Below are 18,484 nucleotides of genomic sequence, written 5' to 3'. Positions count from 1 at the left end.
ATGTGTTGGCTTAATACTGTGTTATTGTGATTTTCTCGCTACGGTCGTTGTTTTAAAGGCCTTAAAATAAATGTGTTTATATTTTTGATATAACACCTGTTTGGAGTAGTTTGTTAGCGCTCTTGCTTTGTGTGCTCATTGCGGGCTTTCAGTCACCCTCACCCCTCTTGAGACCTAGTCTTGACCGCCGCGATCGCTACCTTGATTGGTCTGGCTTGTCCAGAGGTTACCCTGTTCCAAGTAATTAGGTTGGCCTTCTGAACTTCTGCGCCACCAGGACAGAGTTCAGAAATCCGTCTTAACAAATTGGTGTACAGCGGTGGGATACGACTGAAGGTATCCAGTGTTGCGCTCGAACTAAGGCATTTCAGGTTATTCCAAACAGTACACGTAGTGAATTGTTGTAATATAACTTTAAAAAGGCCATAGTCCTATCAAACAGTATGGAAGCAAATACCTTGTTAACTTTAAATGCTTCCAAATCAGAAACGCTGAAAAAGATGTGTGCGGAGAGAGGTGTTTCCTCTCAAGGCACAAAATTGGAAATGATCCAGAGAATCGTGGCGTGGCAAGAAGCGCAGCTTGACGCTATAACTTCCGAGGACAGTGCGGAAGGTGGTGGGGCTGCTCTCACTGGCAGAACCGACGGTTCTGCCGCCGCACTGATCCATCGCGACCACGAGGACAGGGAGGACGAGATGTCTAATGTTTCCTCTGCCAGTGCTGATGGGGAGGCTATGCTTGAATTCAAGAAGCAAGAGCTGCGGTTTAGGCAGCAGGAGCTTGAATTCAGCATAGCCAAACTAAAAATCGAACAGGCAGAAAAACAGAAAGACAGGGATCACCAGTTGGAACTGGCCAAGCTTCAGGTTGCAAATGGATCCAAGGGTCCTAGACATGGGTCTGGGGCTTCCTCTCATCCACGGTTTCCGAAAGATCTGCTCAGTGTGTATGAAGAAAGGAATGACATTATGGACTGGCTGAATGCGTTTGAGTATGCATGCGAGGTTCAAGAAGTTGACAATGCTGATAAGATTGCGTGGTTGCTCAGTAGACTGCCCCATTCTGGCTGCAGTGCCATTATGGAAATGTCGAAGGCTGAGCGGGCTGATTTCGCAATGTTAAAGCAAACTCTCATTTTAAAGTTTGGGAAGACTCCGGCCCAATATTTAAAGCGTTTTCGAGAGTATAAGAAAAAGGAAGGTGGTACTTGGGTATCTTATGTCGCTGAATCTTTGAAAAACTTAACTGGCTGGGTCGAAGGTTACAAGGTTTCTACCTTCGAAGGCATAATCAATCTGGTCATGCTGGAACACATTTTTGCTTCTTCTTCCCCGGAGCCTAAGCAGCATTTGGCTGATTCGAAGGAGATAGATCCTAAGAAGCTGGCCATTGCAGCAGACTTATGGGTGTCACATCGAGTGTCCCATAAAGACAAAACTCATCCTGGTAAGCAGGAGGAAGGGAAAAAGTCCAAAGATATGGAGGGTGGGGAATCTGCTAAATCTTCTTCCCATAAGGGCCACAAAAAGAAAAACAAGGGTAAGACACAAGAGAACTCACAGGGTAGTGGAGGTCAGCCTCCAAAACAGAACTCTGGTTACAATAAGCCTCCCTATGTAAACAGACCCACTGGGGCTTGTTTTTCTTGTGGAGCAACTGACCATGTGAAGGGGGATCCCCGTTGTAAGGTTAGACCTTTGGGGGTCCACTCCGCTAATCTGGCCTTCTCCTCCTACGAGGAAGAAGAGATTACAGGAGCATCCTTCTCCTCAGACTCATTTCCCAGCGGAATAGAGGCTGAGGTAGTTTTAGTGTCCCTGGGTTCCTGGGAGCCTAAAGTCGCAGAGGCTTATGCTAGGATTCCGGATAATACCAAGCACTACTTTAAAGACAGTGTGCTGATCAATGGAGTGGATACTCCAGCTCTTAGGGATAGTGGGTGCAGTCGCACTGTAGTGGATTCTACCTTGGTAGACGCAGAGGAAGTTGCCAGAGCTACTCTGATGCCCACTAAGTTGGCTGACGGCCCCCTCCGTATGTTTCCCGTGATCCCTGTAAATCTTACTTTAAATGGTACAGCAGTCAGGATTCCAGTGAGCATTCAGAGAAACGTCCCGGGAAAGGTCTTGTTGGGCAATGATCTCAGAGCTTTAGGGCTCGTAGGAGACACTGCCGAAAGACCCTACACACGGTCTCAAGCACGGGCAGCATTGGCCAAGTCCAATACGCCGCCCCAGCCGAAGGGGAAACCCAAGGCGAAAGGAGTCTACAAGTCAAGACGAGGGAAAGAGAATATTCCCCCGAGCTCGCCTACCACTGCGGTGGAGGAAGTTGGTCAATCGCCCGGGCCTGACGAGGAGGTGGCGATGCCTGAAGTATTCGACCCCAACGATCATCCTGAACTAAAGGACTTGTTAGTTGAAGGAGGTCCTGATAGGGACGAATTCAGTAAAGGCCAACGTGAGTGCCCATCTCTGGAAGGCCTAAGGAGACAGGCCTGCTCCCAGCTTGAGGGTGAACCTCCTGGGAAGCATAGGATTTATTGGGAAGGTGGACTCCTGTATAGTGAGCCCACAGAGTCTACAGAAGGAGACCATAGGAGGTTGGTGGTTCCCCTTGCTGTTAGGCCCTTCCTCCTGCAGTTGGCGCATGAAGTTCCCCTTGCTGGTCACCTTGGTATGAAGAGGACCAAGCAAAGGTTATCCATGCACTTCTACTGGCCCAAGATGGGGGTGCAAGTAGAAAGTCACTGCAGGAGTTGTGCCTCCTGCCAGTTGTCTGGTAAGGTTGGCGCGACAATCCAAGCTCCGTTGGTACCGCTCCCAGTTGTGGGGGTACCATTTGAAAGGGTAGGGATCGACATCGTTGGTCCCCTTGACCCGCAAACATCCTCGGGCAATAGGTTTATCCTGGTGCTGGTCGACCATGCAACCAGGTATCCTGAGGCCATCCCATTGAAAACTGTAACTGCCAAGTCAGTTGCAAAAGCTTTACTCGGCATATTTACTAGGGTTGGCTTCCCTAAAGAAGTTGTGTCAGATCGTGGCAGCAACTTTATGTCGAAGTATATGCAGGCTATGTGGAAAGAATGTGGGGTCACCTACAAGTTCTCTTCTGCATACCACCCCCAGACCAATGGTCTGGTGGAACGTTTCAACAGAACGTTAAAGAGCATGATTGGGGCTCTGGAGGAGCCCCAGAGAAGAAAATGGGATCTTCTTTTACCATGCCTACTGTTTGCCTACCGAGAGGTACCACAGGAGGGTGTTGGCTTCAGCCCCTTCGAACTTCTGTTCGGTCATCCCGTACGGGGACCCTTAGCCATCGTCAAAGAGGGATGGGAGATGCCCACTCCCCCTGTTACTACCAATGTAGTTGATTATGTGCTAGGGCTCAGAAAACGGATGGTACTTCTGATGGGCTTGGCTAGTGATAAATTGAAGGCAGGGCAAGCGCTGGTGAAACATTGGTACGACCAGAAAGCTTCCCTCATCAACTTTACACCTGGTCAGCAAGTCCTGATCATGAATCCAATAAGGCCTCGAGCTTTACAGGACAAATGGTCAGGCCCTTACACAGTGGTGGAGCCCCTGGGTGAGGTGAACTATTTAGTGGACCTTGGAAGGCCTGGACAGGCTCCAAAAGTGTTCCACGTGAATAGGCTGAAGGCTTTCGTCCCAAGAGTCGAAATCGCAGCACTGCTACTGGCTTCAGATGTTGAGGAAGAGGAGTCAGAACCTCTCCCCGACCTGTTCCAGAGCGGTCCTTCAGATAGCTCCTTTGAGGGTGTCCGAGTGGCCCCTCACCTGACTTCTGATCAGCAGGCTGAGGTGAAAAGTTTGCTTAGGCAGTTTTCCCCCCTGTTTTCACAGTCCCCTGGTTTGACACCTTGGTGCAAACATAACATTGACACAGGAGACAGTGTACCTACCAAAAGTAGGGGATACAGGATGTCAGATAAAGTACGGTCTTATATTAAGACCGAGGTCAACAAGATGTTAGACCTTGGGGTGATTGAACCCTCTAGTAGTCCTTGGTCCAGTCCTGTGGTGTTGGTTCCAAAAGCAGGCACTTCTGAATTGAGGTTCTGCGTGGATTACAGGGCTCTGAATGCTGTCACCAAGACAGACGCACACCCCTTGCCTCGAACAGATGAGCTGGTGGATACTTTGGGTGCCTCCAAGTACCTCAGCACGTTTGACCTCACTGCTGGCTATTGGCAAATAGCTTTAGCAGAACATGCCAAGGAGAAGACAGCATTTTCTACTCCAGACGGCCTTTACCAATTCCGGGTAATGCCGTTCGGGTTGAAGAATGCACCTGCCACTTTCCAGAGGCTTGTGAATCATGTGTTGAATGGGTTGGACGAATTCTGTCTTGCATATCTGGACGATATAGCAGTTTTCAGTGCCACCTGGGAAGACCATGTGAAACACCTCGGGATTGTGCTCCAGGCTCTTCAGAAAGCCCACTTGACCATAAAGGCTAGTAAATGCCAGATTGGACAAGGCTCAGTGGTTTACCTTGGACATGAAGTAGGTGGAGGGAGGATACAGCCTCTACCCAGTAAAGTACAAGCAGTACAAGACTGGCCTACCCCCACTACGCAAACCCAAGTGAGAGCCTTCTTAGGACTCACGGGGTATTACCGCAATTTTGTGGCAGACTATGGCACCATAGCTGCTCCTCTGACTGCCCTCACAACTCCGAAGAAACCCAAGAAGGTAACTTGGACCGACGAGTGTGAGAAGGCCTTCAATGGCTTAAAAGACTCCTTGTGCCAGGCCCCTGTGCTCAGGGCCCCTGATTATCAAAGACCTTTTATCGTGCAAACGGATGCCTCTGACACTGGGATAGGAGCTGTACTATCACAAGTAGATGAGAAGGGTAAGGAACACCCTATCGGTTTTATTAGTCGCCAGCTTAAGGACAGAGAGCTCAGATGGTCCACGGTAGAGAAAGAATGTTTCTCTGTTGTGTGGGCCCTAAGGAAGCTGAGGCCCTACCTCTATGGGACCCACTTCACTGTGCAGACTGACCATAAGCCGTTAAAGTGGCTAATGAACATGAAGGGGGAGAATCCAAAGTTGCTTAGGTGGTCCATAAGTCTACAAGGCTTCGACTTCACTATTGAGCATAGGCCAGGTGTCCAACATAGCAATGCTGATGGGTTGTCCAGAATGTTTAACCGACCTGAACAAGAGACTCATCCAGGGGTGGATTAGTTCCCCCTGTCCATAGTCTGGGAGGGGCGAGTGTTAGGAAAGATTTCGTAATTGTAGGGAATTTTCCTTCCATGTGGCAACCCCTAAACTTTTTGCTATTGTTTTTAACCTTGTTCTTGACTTTGCCAGAGAAGTACAGCCTTCTGCCGCACTTCTCTGGGCTTTCGCTCCTTTTCTTACGGGGAAACTGACATGCCCTTAAGACAGTCAGTACCGGGGAACGCTGTTTCCCGTAGTTTCTTTTATCGTGTTGCGGCTTTAGTGCAACATGACACAAGAGGGCACTGTAAGCTAAGTTACAGCTCTCTTGGGTCTCTAGCCTTCTACAGACCCTAGATACTCTTTTAGGATGGTATTTGATCGGTGCAAGTCATTCAGGGACTCGAATGGTGGCAGCGATCGTTTTGTTTATTTTGAGCTCCTTTTGGCGTTCTGAGCACGTTTTTCGCACTGAACCCAAAATGGTGGCCTGGCTCCCAAAATGGCCAGACCACGAGGCTCCTTTGTCTTGTCCACTGACCGTCTTGCTCCCTTCACCTTCCCCAGGTCGGGCGACCCGGGGCCTTCCTTATTTGGGCATGTACTTTCCCGCGAAACGTGGTTGCTTTCGCGGGCTTCTACATGCCGTTTGTGTGCCTCCAGGGTGTGGGCTGGGATGTCTGGTCCCAATACACATCCTGGGTGCCAGAGAGTCTGGGGTGGTGTGAATGCCTGGGACCACCGTGGTCCGTGATTGGTCCACGTATGGTATGTGTGTTGATGAGCGGATCTCCCATTGGCTCCCCTCCGTTTTGGCGCGAAGGGAACCGTGGATAAGAGGGAGCTGGAAACACCACTGCCATGTCGATCTCCTGAGTTCTGACGAACGAAGGAATACAGGAGCCAAGTATCCTGCAACCAAGAGGCTGGACCGAGGAATCGCTGGTGACCCGCTGAAGGAATCCTCCTTTGCACTGCTGTCGTCCTGTGAAACCCTTTCCTCCTTGGATCGAACCAGAAGGCCTGTACTGGTGCTTCGACCTTTGGAATAGCAGGAACAGCTATTCCCGGCGACTTCATCATCTCCTGCCAAGTGAACCTTCGGAAGTGTCTCTGGGCCATCCAGTTGACTGACCAGCTTACAAGGGAGTCCTGCTCTGTAACTGCCGCCAGGTTGTGTTGTATTTCGAGTCCTTGTCACTCTCCCACGCTTCGTACACTTGGCGTTCCCAAGTCTGAAGGGAGGAGTGTACATTTGGCTTGAATACACACGGCCGCTCCGTTGTCCTGCTGCGGCAACAAAACTGTGCTGGTTTCGTCGATTGGGACGTCTTTTTGCTCTACACGACTACGAGGCGTTCCCTGCACTTCTGAACCTGCCAGCTGCTGAAACTAACGTGGAGAAGCCTGGGTCTGCTTGCTTCGGGGACCGGTGAGTAGTTTAGCTAGGATCTGGTCGCCCTCCTGCAGTATCCCATTGCTTTTCCCTGCTGTGTAAAAACAGCACCCTTTTGGCCGTACTCGCGCTCTGCTTCTGCCCGCTGTGGAGGCTGCGCTTGAGTTGCGGAACCTGTTCTCCTTCTGCTGTGCACTAACCCGAACTGCCTGACTTCCTCCGAAGAGCTTCCCCTTTTGCCCGTTGGCACCGGCGTGGCAGGTACTTTGAGCACAAGGCTCCACTCTTCGCAGGGCTCGGACTTCCATCTAGTTAGGTGCCTCTAAAGGCGAACTGAGTCTAAAGCGTTATCGCACTGCCTGTTTTCCTTTCCTTTCAGGTGGACTACATAATTCGTGCTTTAAACGCTTGCGACTGTGTATTTGTATATATATTGTGTTGATTTGGTATGTGTTGGCTTAATACTGTGTTATTGTGATTTTCTCGCTACGGTCGTTGTTTTAAAGGCCTTAAAATAAATGTGTTTATATTTTTGATATAACACCTGTTTGGAGTAGTTTGTTAGCGCTCTTGCTTTGTGTGCTCATTGCGGGCTTTCAGTCACCCTCACCCCTCTTGAGACCTAGTCTTGACCGCCGCGATCGCTACCTTGATTGGTCTGGCTTGTCCAGAGGTTACCCTGTTCCAAGTAATTAGGTTGGCCTTCTGAACTTCTGCGCCACCAGGACAGAGTTCAGAAATCCGTCTTAACAAATTGGTGTACAGCGGTGGGATACGACTGAAGGTATCCAGTGTTGCGCTCGAACTAAGGCATTTCAGGTTATTCCAAACAGTACACGTAGTGAATTGTAATATAACTTTAAAAAGGCCATAGTCCTATCAAACAGTATGGAAGCAAATACCTTGTTAACTTTAAATGCTTCCAAATCAGAAACGCTGAAAAAGATGTGTGCGGAGAGAGGTGTTTCCTCTCAAGGCACAAAATTGGAAATGATCCAGAGAATCGTGGCGTGGCAAGAAGCGCAGCTTGACGCTATAACTTCCGAGGACAGTGCGGAAGGTGGTGGGGCTGCTCTCACTGGCAGAACCGACGGTTCTGCCGCCGCACTGATCCATCGCGACCACGAGGACAGGGAGGACGAGATGTCTAATGTTTCCTCTGCCAGTGCTGATGGGGAGGCTATGCTTGAATTCAAGAAGCAAGAGCTGCGGTTTAGGCAGCAGGAGCTTGAATTCAGCATAGCCAAACTAAAAATCGAACAGGCAGAAAAACAGAAAGACAGGGATCACCAGTTGGAACTGGCCAAGCTTCAGGTTGCAAATGGATCCAAGGGTCCTAGACATGGGTCTGGGGCTTCCTCTCATCCACGGTTTCCGAAAGATCTGCTCAGTGTGTATGAAGAAAGGAATGACATTATGGACTGGCTGAATGCGTTTGAGTATGCATGCGAGGTTCAAGAAGTTGACAATGCTGATAAGATTGCGTGGTTGCTCAGTAGACTGCCCCATTCTGGCTGCAGTGCCATTATGGAAATGTCGAAGGCTGAGCGGGCTGATTTCGCAATGTTAAAGCAAACTCTCATTTTAAAGTTTGGGAAGACTCCGGCCCAATATTTAAAGCGTTTTCGAGAGTATAAGAAAAAGGAAGGTGGTACTTGGGTATCTTATGTCGCTGAATCTTTGAAAAACTTAACTGGCTGGGTCGAAGGTTACAAGGTTTCTACCTTCGAAGGCATAATCAATCTGGTCATGCTGGAACACATTTTTGCTTCTTCTTCCCCGGAGCCTAAGCAGCATTTGGCTGATTCGAAGGAGATAGATCCTAAGAAGCTGGCCATTGCAGCAGACTTATGGGTGTCACATCGAGTGTCCCATAAAGACAAAACTCATCCTGGTAAGCAGGAGGAAGGGAAAAAGTCCAAAGATATGGAGGGTGGGGAATCTGCTAAATCTTCTTCCCATAAGGGCCACAAAAAGAAAAACAAGGGTAAGACACAAGAGAACTCACAGGGTAGTGGAGGTCAGCCTCCAAAACAGAACTCTGGTTACAATAAGCCTCCCTATGTAAACAGACCCACTGGGGCTTGTTTTTCTTGTGGAGCAACTGACCATGTGAAGGGGGATCCCCGTTGTAAGGTTAGACCTTTGGGGGTCCACTCCGCTAATCTGGCCTTCTCCTCCTACGAGGAAGAAGAGATTACAGGAGCATCCTTCTCCTCAGACTCATTTCCCAGCGGAATAGAGGCTGAGGTAGTTTTAGTGTCCCTGGGTTCCTGGGAGCCTAAAGTCGCAGAGGCTTATGCTAGGATTCCGGATAATACCAAGCACTACTTTAAAGACAGTGTGCTGATCAATGGAGTGGATACTCCAGCTCTTAGGGATAGTGGGTGCAGTCGCACTGTAGTGGATTCTACCTTGGTAGACGCAGAGGAAGTTGCCAGAGCTACTCTGATGCCCACTAAGTTGGCTGACGGCCCCCTCCGTATGTTTCCCGTGATCCCTGTAAATCTTACTTTAAATGGTACAGCAGTCAGGATTCCAGTGAGCATTCAGAGAAACGTCCCGGGAAAGGTCTTGTTGGGCAATGATCTCAGAGCTTTAGGGCTCGTAGGAGACACTGCCGAAAGACCCTACACACGGTCTCAAGCACGGGCAGCATTGGCCAAGTCCAATACGCCGCCCCAGCCGAAGGGGAAACCCAAGGCGAAAGGAGTCTACAAGTCAAGACGAGGGAAAGAGAATATTCCCCCGAGCTCGCCTACCACTGCGGTGGAGGAAGTTGGTCAATCGCCCGGGCCTGACGAGGAGGTGGCGATGCCTGAAGTATTCGACCCCAACGATCATCCTGAACTAAAGGACTTGTTAGTTGAAGGAGGTCCTGATAGGGACGAATTCAGTAAAGGCCAACGTGAGTGCCCATCTCTGGAAGGCCTAAGGAGACAGGCCTGCTCCCAGCTTGAGGGTGAACCTCCTGGGAAGCATAGGATTTATTGGGAAGGTGGACTCCTGTATAGTGAGCCCACAGAGTCTACAGAAGGAGACCATAGGAGGTTGGTGGTTCCCCTTGCTGTTAGGCCCTTCCTCCTGCAGTTGGCGCATGAAGTTCCCCTTGCTGGTCACCTTGGTATGAAGAGGACCAAGCAAAGGTTATCCATGCACTTCTACTGGCCCAAGATGGGGGTGCAAGTAGAAAGTCACTGCAGGAGTTGTGCCTCCTGCCAGTTGTCTGGTAAGGTTGGCGCGACAATCCAAGCTCCGTTGGTACCGCTCCCAGTTGTGGGGGTACCATTTGAAAGGGTAGGGATCGACATCGTTGGTCCCCTTGACCCGCAAACATCCTCGGGCAATAGGTTTATCCTGGTGCTGGTCGACCATGCAACCAGGTATCCTGAGGCCATCCCATTGAAAACTGTAACTGCCAAGTCAGTTGCAAAAGCTTTACTCGGCATATTTACTAGGGTTGGCTTCCCTAAAGAAGTTGTGTCAGATCGTGGCAGCAACTTTATGTCGAAGTATATGCAGGCTATGTGGAAAGAATGTGGGGTCACCTACAAGTTCTCTTCTGCATACCACCCCCAGACCAATGGTCTGGTGGAACGTTTCAACAGAACGTTAAAGAGCATGATTGGGGCTCTGGAGGAGCCCCAGAGAAGAAAATGGGATCTTCTTTTACCATGCCTACTGTTTGCCTACCGAGAGGTACCACAGGAGGGTGTTGGCTTCAGCCCCTTCGAACTTCTGTTCGGTCATCCCGTACGGGGACCCTTAGCCATCGTCAAAGAGGGATGGGAGATGCCCACTCCCCCTGTTACTACCAATGTAGTTGATTATGTGCTAGGGCTCAGAAAACGGATGGTACTTCTGATGGGCTTGGCTAGTGATAAATTGAAGGCAGGGCAAGCGCTGGTGAAACATTGGTACGACCAGAAAGCTTCCCTCATCAACTTTACACCTGGTCAGCAAGTCCTGATCATGAATCCAATAAGGCCTCGAGCTTTACAGGACAAATGGTCAGGCCCTTACACAGTGGTGGAGCCCCTGGGTGAGGTGAACTATTTAGTGGACCTTGGAAGGCCTGGACAGGCTCCAAAAGTGTTCCACGTGAATAGGCTGAAGGCTTTCGTCCCAAGAGTCGAAATCGCAGCACTGCTACTGGCTTCAGATGTTGAGGAAGAGGAGTCAGAACCTCTCCCCGACCTGTTCCAGAGCGGTCCTTCAGATAGCTCCTTTGAGGGTGTCCGAGTGGCCCCTCACCTGACTTCTGATCAGCAGGCTGAGGTGAAAAGTTTGCTTAGGCAGTTTTCCCCCCTGTTTTCACAGTCCCCTGGTTTGACACCTTGGTGCAAACATAACATTGACACAGGAGACAGTGTACCTACCAAAAGTAGGGGATACAGGATGTCAGATAAAGTACGGTCTTATATTAAGACCGAGGTCAACAAGATGTTAGACCTTGGGGTGATTGAACCCTCTAGTAGTCCTTGGTCCAGTCCTGTGGTGTTGGTTCCAAAAGCAGGCACTTCTGAATTGAGGTTCTGCGTGGATTACAGGGCTCTGAATGCTGTCACCAAGACAGACGCACACCCCTTGCCTCGAACAGATGAGCTGGTGGATACTTTGGGTGCCTCCAAGTACCTCAGCACGTTTGACCTCACTGCTGGCTATTGGCAAATAGCTTTAGCAGAACATGCCAAGGAGAAGACAGCATTTTCTACTCCAGACGGCCTTTACCAATTCCGGGTAATGCCGTTCGGGTTGAAGAATGCACCTGCCACTTTCCAGAGGCTTGTGAATCATGTGTTGAATGGGTTGGACGAATTCTGTCTTGCATATCTGGACGATATAGCAGTTTTCAGTGCCACCTGGGAAGACCATGTGAAACACCTCGGGATTGTGCTCCAGGCTCTTCAGAAAGCCCACTTGACCATAAAGGCTAGTAAATGCCAGATTGGACAAGGCTCAGTGGTTTACCTTGGACATGAAGTAGGTGGAGGGAGGATACAGCCTCTACCCAGTAAAGTACAAGCAGTACAAGACTGGCCTACCCCCACTACGCAAACCCAAGTGAGAGCCTTCTTAGGACTCACGGGGTATTACCGCAATTTTGTGGCAGACTATGGCACCATAGCTGCTCCTCTGACTGCCCTCACAACTCCGAAGAAACCCAAGAAGGTAACTTGGACCGACGAGTGTGAGAAGGCCTTCAATGGCTTAAAAGACTCCTTGTGCCAGGCCCCTGTGCTCAGGGCCCCTGATTATCAAAGACCTTTTATCGTGCAGACGGATGCCTCTGACACTGGGATAGGAGCTGTACTATCACAAGTAGATGAGAAGGGTAAGGAACACCCTATCGGTTTTATTAGTCGCCAGCTTAAGGACAGAGAGCTCAGATGGTCCACGGTAGAGAAAGAATGTTTCTCTGTTGTGTGGGCCCTAAGGAAGCTGAGGCCCTACCTCTATGGGACCCACTTCACTGTGCAGACTGACCATAAGCCGTTAAAGTGGCTAATGAACATGAAGGGGGAGAATCCAAAGTTGCTTAGGTGGTCCATAAGTCTACAAGGCTTCGACTTCACTATTGAGCATAGGCCAGGTGTCCAACATAGCAATGCTGATGGGTTGTCCAGAATGTTTAACCGACCTGAACAAGAGACTCATCCAGGGGTGGATTAGTTCCCCCTGTCCATAGTCTGGGAGGGGCGAGTGTTAGGAAAGATTTCGTAATTGTAGGGAATTTTCCTTCCATGTGGCAACCCCTAAACTTTTTGCTATTGTTTTTAACCTTGTTCTTGACTTTGCCAGAGAAGTACAGCCTTCTGCCGCACTTCTCTGGGCTTTCGCTCCTTTTCTTACGGGGAAACTGACATGCCCTTAAGACAGTTAGTACCGGGGAACGCTGTTTCCCGTAGTTTCTTTTATCGTGTTGCGGCTTTAGTGCAACATGACACAAGAGGGCACTGTAAGCTAAGTTACAGCTCTCTTGGGTCTCTAGCCTTCTACAGACCCTAGATACTCTTTTAGGATGGTATTTGATCGGTGCAAGTCATTCAGGGACTCGAATGGTGGCAGCGATCGTTTTGTTTATTTTGAGCTCCTTTTGGCGTTCTGAGCACGTTTTTCGCACTGAACCCAAAATGGTGGCCTGGCTCCCAAAATGGCCAGACCACGAGGCTTCTTTGTCTTGTCCACTGACCGTCTTGCTCCCTTCACCTTCCCCAGGTCGGGCGACCCGGGGCCTTCCTTATTTGGGCATGTACTTTCCCGCGAAACGTGGTTGCTTTCGCGGGCTTCTACATGCCGTTTGTGTGCCTCCAGGGTGTGGGCTGGGATGTCTGGTCCCAATACACATCCTGGGTGCCAGAGAGTCTGGGGTGGTGTGAATGCCTGGGACCACCGTGGTCCGTGATTGGTCCACGTATGGTATGTGTGTTGATGAGCGGATCTCCCATTGGCTCCCCTCCGTTTTGGCGCGAAGGGAACCGTGGATAAGAGGGAGCTGGAAACACCACTGCCATGTCGATCTCCTGAGTTCTGACGAACGAAGGAATACAGGAGCCAAGTATCCTGCAACCAAGAGGCTGGACCGAGGAATCGCTGGTGACCCGCTGAAGGAATCCTCCTTTGCACTGCTGTCGTCCTGTGAAACCCTTTCCTCCTTGGATCGAACCAGAAGGCCTGTACTGGTGCTTCGACCTTTGGAATAGCAGGAACAGCTATTCCCGGCGACTTCATCATCTCCTGCCAAGTGAACCTTCGGAAGTGTCTCTGGGCCATCCAGTTGACTGACCAGCTTACAAGGGAGTCCTGCTCTGTAACTGCCGCCAGGTTGTGTTGTATTTCGAGTCCTTGTCACTCTCCCACGCTTCGTACACTTGGCGTTCCCAAGTCTGAAGGGAGGAGTGTACATTTGGCTTGAATACACACGGCCGCTCCGTTGTCCTGCTGCGGCAACAAAACTGTGCTGGTTTCGTCGATTGGGACGTCTTTTTGCTCTACACGACTACGAGGCGTTCCCTGCACTTCTGAACCTGCCAGCTGCTGAAACTAACGTGGAGAAGCCTGGGTCTGCTTGCTTCGGGGACCGGTGAGTAGTTTAGCTAGGATCTGGTCGCCCTCCTGCAGTATCCCATTGCTTTTCCCTGCTGTGTAAAAACAGCACCCTTTTGGCCGTACTCGCGCTCTGCTTCTGCCCGCTGTGGAGGCTGCGCTTGAGTTGCGGAACCTGTTCTCCTTCTGCTGTGCACTAACCCGAACTGCCTGACTTCCTCCGAAGAGCTTCCCCTTTTGCCCGTTGGCACCGGCGTGGCAGGTACTTTGAGCACAAGGCTCCACTCTTCGCAGGGCTCGGACTTCCATCTAGTTAGGTGCCTCTAAAGGCGAACTGAGTCTAAAGCGTTATCGCACTGCCTGTTTTCCTTTCCTTTCAGGTGGACTACATATTTCGTGCTTTAAACGCTTGCGACTGTGTATTTGTATATATATTGTGTTGATTTGGTATGTGTTGGCTTAATACTGTGTTATTGTGATTTTCTCGCTACGGTCGTTGTTTTAAAGGCCTTAAAATAAATGTGTTTATATTTTTGATATAACACCTGCTTGGAGTAGTTTGTTAGCGCTCTTGCTTTGTGTGCTCATTGCGGGCTTTCAGTCACCCTCACCCCTCTTGAGACCTAGTCTTGACCGCCGCGATCGCTACCTTGATTGGTCTGGCTTGTCCAGAGGTTACCCTGTTCCAAGTAATTAGGTTGGCCTTCTGAACTTCTGCGCCACCAGGACAGAGTTCAGAAATCCGTCTTAACATATCTCAATGCTTCTAATACCAAACCTGAGATCCTTCCGATAGCATGAGATGTGATATCTCAATGCTTCTAATACCAAACCTGAGATCCTTCCTATAACATGAGATGTAATATCCAAATCCTTCCCCATCCAAACCTGAGACCCTCCCTTTAGCATGAGATGTGATATCCAACTCCTTCCCATTCCAATCCTGATACCCTTCTGATAGCATGAGATGTGATATCTCAATGCCTCTAATACCAAACCTGAGATCCTACCTCTAACATGAAATGTGATATCCAACTCCTTCCCTTTCCAAACCTGAGAGCCTTCCTACAGCATGAGATGTGATATCCAAGTCCTTCCCATTCCAATCTTGAGACCCTTCCTATAACATGAGATGTAATATCCAAATCCTTCCCCATCCAAACCTGAGACCCTCCCTTTAGCATGAGATGTGATATCCAACTCCTTCCCATTCCAATCCTGATACCCTTCTGATAGCATGAGATGTGATATCTCAATGCCTCTAATACCAAACCTGAGATCCTACCTCTAACATGAAATGTGATATCCAACTCCTTCCCTTTCCAAACCTGAGAGCCTTCCTACAGCATGAGATGTGATATCCAACTCTTTCCCATTCCAACCTGAGACCTTTCCTATAGCATGAGATGGGATATCCAACAACTCCTTCCAAATCCAATCCTGATACCCTTCCGATAGCATGAGATGTGATATCCCAATGCTTCTACAAAACCTGAGACCCATACCATGGCATGATGTGATATCAAACTCCCGTCCTATACCATGAGACTTGATATCTCAATGCTTCTAATACCAAACCTGAGACCGGTCAAATAACATGAGATGTGATATCCAAATCCTTCCCCTTCCAAACCTGAGACCCTTCCTTTAGCATGAGATGTGATATCCAAATCCTTCCCATTCCAATCCTTAAACCCTTCCTATAGCATGAGATGTGATATCTCAATGTTTCTAATAAAAAACCTGAGACCCTTCCTATAGCAAGAGATGTGATATCCAAATCCTTCCCATTCCAACCTAAGACCCTTCCTATAGCATGAGAAGGGATATCCAACTCCTTCCCATTCCAATCCTTAAACCCTTCCTATAGCATGAGATGTGATATCTCAATGTTTCTAATAAAAAACCTGAGACCCTTCCTATAGCAAGAGATGTGATATCCAAATCCTTCCCATTCCAACCTGAGACCCTTCCTATAGCATGAGAAGGGATATCCAACTCCTTCCAATTCAAATACTGCGACCCTTCCAATAGCATATGTGATATCTCAATGCTTCTAATATCAAAACTGAGACCCTCCCTATAGCATGAGATGTGATATCTAACTCCTTCCCATTCCAATCGAGACCCTTCCTATAACATGAGATGTGATATCTCTATGCTTCTAATACCAAACCTGAGCCCCTTCTCGTAGTATATGTGATATCCAACTCCTTCCCATTCCAAACTTGTGACCCTTCCTGTAGCATGAAATGTGATTTTCACCCCTTCCAATACCAAACCCGAGACCATTCCCACAGCCTGAGATTTGAAATCTCATTTCTTCCAATACCAAACCCGAGACCCTTCCGATAGGATGAGATTTACTATCTCACTCCTTAAAATACCAAACTCGAGTCCCTTCCTAAAGGATGCGATTCTAATACCAAACCTGAGACCCTCCCTATAACAAGAGATGTCATATCCAACTCCTTCCCATTCCAATCATGAGACTCTTCCTATAGCATGACATGTGATATCGAACTTCCCATTCCAATCCTGAGACTCAGACCTCCCCGTCTAACCTTCTCACCACTCCTAGCTCCCGGATGGATCATGCACTCCTGCTGTCTCCTCTCTCCCTTCTTCTGCTTCCTTTCCTCTCTCCTTCCTCATCTGCCCTAGGTCAGGCTCCTTCTACACCTCCGCAGGGATTACTGATTTGTACCCCTCCCCACTCTCAACTCTCACTCAGTTTCAAACACTCATCTGACATCTGCCATTTCCTGGAAGAACCCGACCTTGATGTTCTTGGTCTAACCGAGACATGGTTGACGGCCAGCGCTGTCTCGAGCTTTGACACTTTCCTCCCTGATGACAAGTTCCTCTCCATGCCCAGATCCAACCGTTCTTGAGGGGGAGTATCCTTGATTCCTGTAGTAAATTGCTTTCCTTTGCAGGCCGACTCCTCTCACGAATGCCTTGTCTGCATGCATTCTCTCTTTCCTGGCCATTCTCTCACCGTGGCTATTTGCCTACCCCCTTCCTCTCTCAGTGGATGGACTTCTCCATCCTAGCCTCCTACCACTCAACTCCGCCTACTTGGAGAATTCAACATGAACCTGTATGCTTCCTGACCTGGACTTTTACGAGATCTGCAACTGTACATGTCACTGGCCCTACCAGCTCTCTGGTTTAGACGCGTGTTCCCTGCCTTCTCTCCTCTTCCCGCTGCCTTCAAATCAACAAATGAGCTTCAAAAGATACACGGTGCTCAGAATGCTTTATAACACCCTTTTAGTTTACAGGCTGCACTCCCCTGGTGATCACATTCTCCTCTCCAGAGCAGGGTACCTACCAGCTGCTCCTCCTCAGAGGCGTTCCTCCTTTCTGTTCCTGCTCCCTGCACCGTGTTGCATGTACTCGCTTCCAAGCTCTCTGGTTTAGATGTGTGTTCCCTGCCTTCTCTCCTCTTCCTACAGCCTTCCAATGAGCTCCACAAGACACAGTGTTCAGAATTCTTTATAACCCCATTATTCAACATATAGCTGTAACCCGCTAGACGTATTAAAACGTGCTAAAACCAGCAAAAATAGCTAGAAAATGTACTTCCCTCGCGTTTTGGTAAATGCAGGGTACACGCGTCTAAACCAGAGAGCAGGGAAGCGATCATTTCAGCAGTATAAATTCAGCCTGTGAACAACACATTTTGATCCTCCCTTTTATGGGAGAAGAGTGGTTCAAAAGAACAGGATTCGACTGAACAAACGCACGAACAGAGTACAAAATGGGAATCCACCAGAATTCACATTTACCAAAACGCGGGGAAAGTACATTTTCTAGCTGTGTTTGCTAGTTTTTAGCACGTTTCAATACGTCTAGCGGGTTACAGCTATATGTTGAATAATGGGGTTATGAAGCATTCTGAACACTATCTTGTGGAGCTCATTGGAAGGCTGTAGGAAGAGGAGAGAAGGCAGGGAACACGCATCTAAACCAGAGAGGTGGGAAGCGAGTACATGCAACGCGAAACGGTGCAGGGAGCAGGGACAGAAAGAAGGAACGCCTCTGAGGAGGAGCAGCTGGTAGTTAGCCTGCTCTGGAGAAGAGAATGTGATCACCAGGGGAGTGCAGCCTGTAAACTAAAAGGGACGATGACCACAAGGCGACTGCATTAACAGATGGCAAATACACGTTCCAAAACAGTCAGGAAAGCTGATAATGCCTTGAAGATTTCAGCCGTATACATTCAGCCTGTGAACAGCAGTAGATGTTGAACCCCCCTTGTATGGGAGAACAGTGGTTAAACACTTCAGGATTCGACAACAAACGCACGGACACAGTACATACATGGGAACCCATCAGAATTCGCATTTACAAAAACGCGAGGAAAGTACATTTTCTAGCTGGTTTTGCTAGTTTACAGCACATTTCAATACGTCTAGCGGGTTACAGCTATATGATGAATAATGGGTGTTATAAAGCATTCTGAGCAATGTGTATCTTTTGAAGCTCATTTGTTGATTTGAAGGCAGCGGGAAGAGGAGAGAAGGCAGGGAACACGCTTCTAAACCAGAGAGCTGGGAAGCGAGTACTGCAACGCGAAACTGTGCAGGGAGCAGGGACAGAAAGAAGAACGCCTCTGAGGAGGAACAGCGTCTAAACCAGAGAGCAGGGAAGCGAGTGTTTGCAACGCGAAACGGAGCAGGGATCAGGGACAGAAAGGATGAACGCCTATGAGGAGGAGCAGCTGGTAGTTAACCTGCTCTGGAGAGGAGAATGTGATCTCCAGGGGAGTGCAGCCTGTAAAGTAGAAGGGACGATGAACACGGCGACTGCATTAACAGATGGCAAA

The sequence above is a fragment of the Ambystoma mexicanum genome, chromosome 10 (assembly GCF_040938575.1).
Source record: "Ambystoma mexicanum isolate Mex_15411 chromosome 10, UKY_AmexF1_1, whole genome shotgun sequence".
Lineage (NCBI taxonomy): Eukaryota > Metazoa > Chordata > Amphibia > Caudata > Ambystomatidae > Ambystoma > Ambystoma mexicanum.
This window is presented reverse-complemented; position numbering follows the sequence as displayed.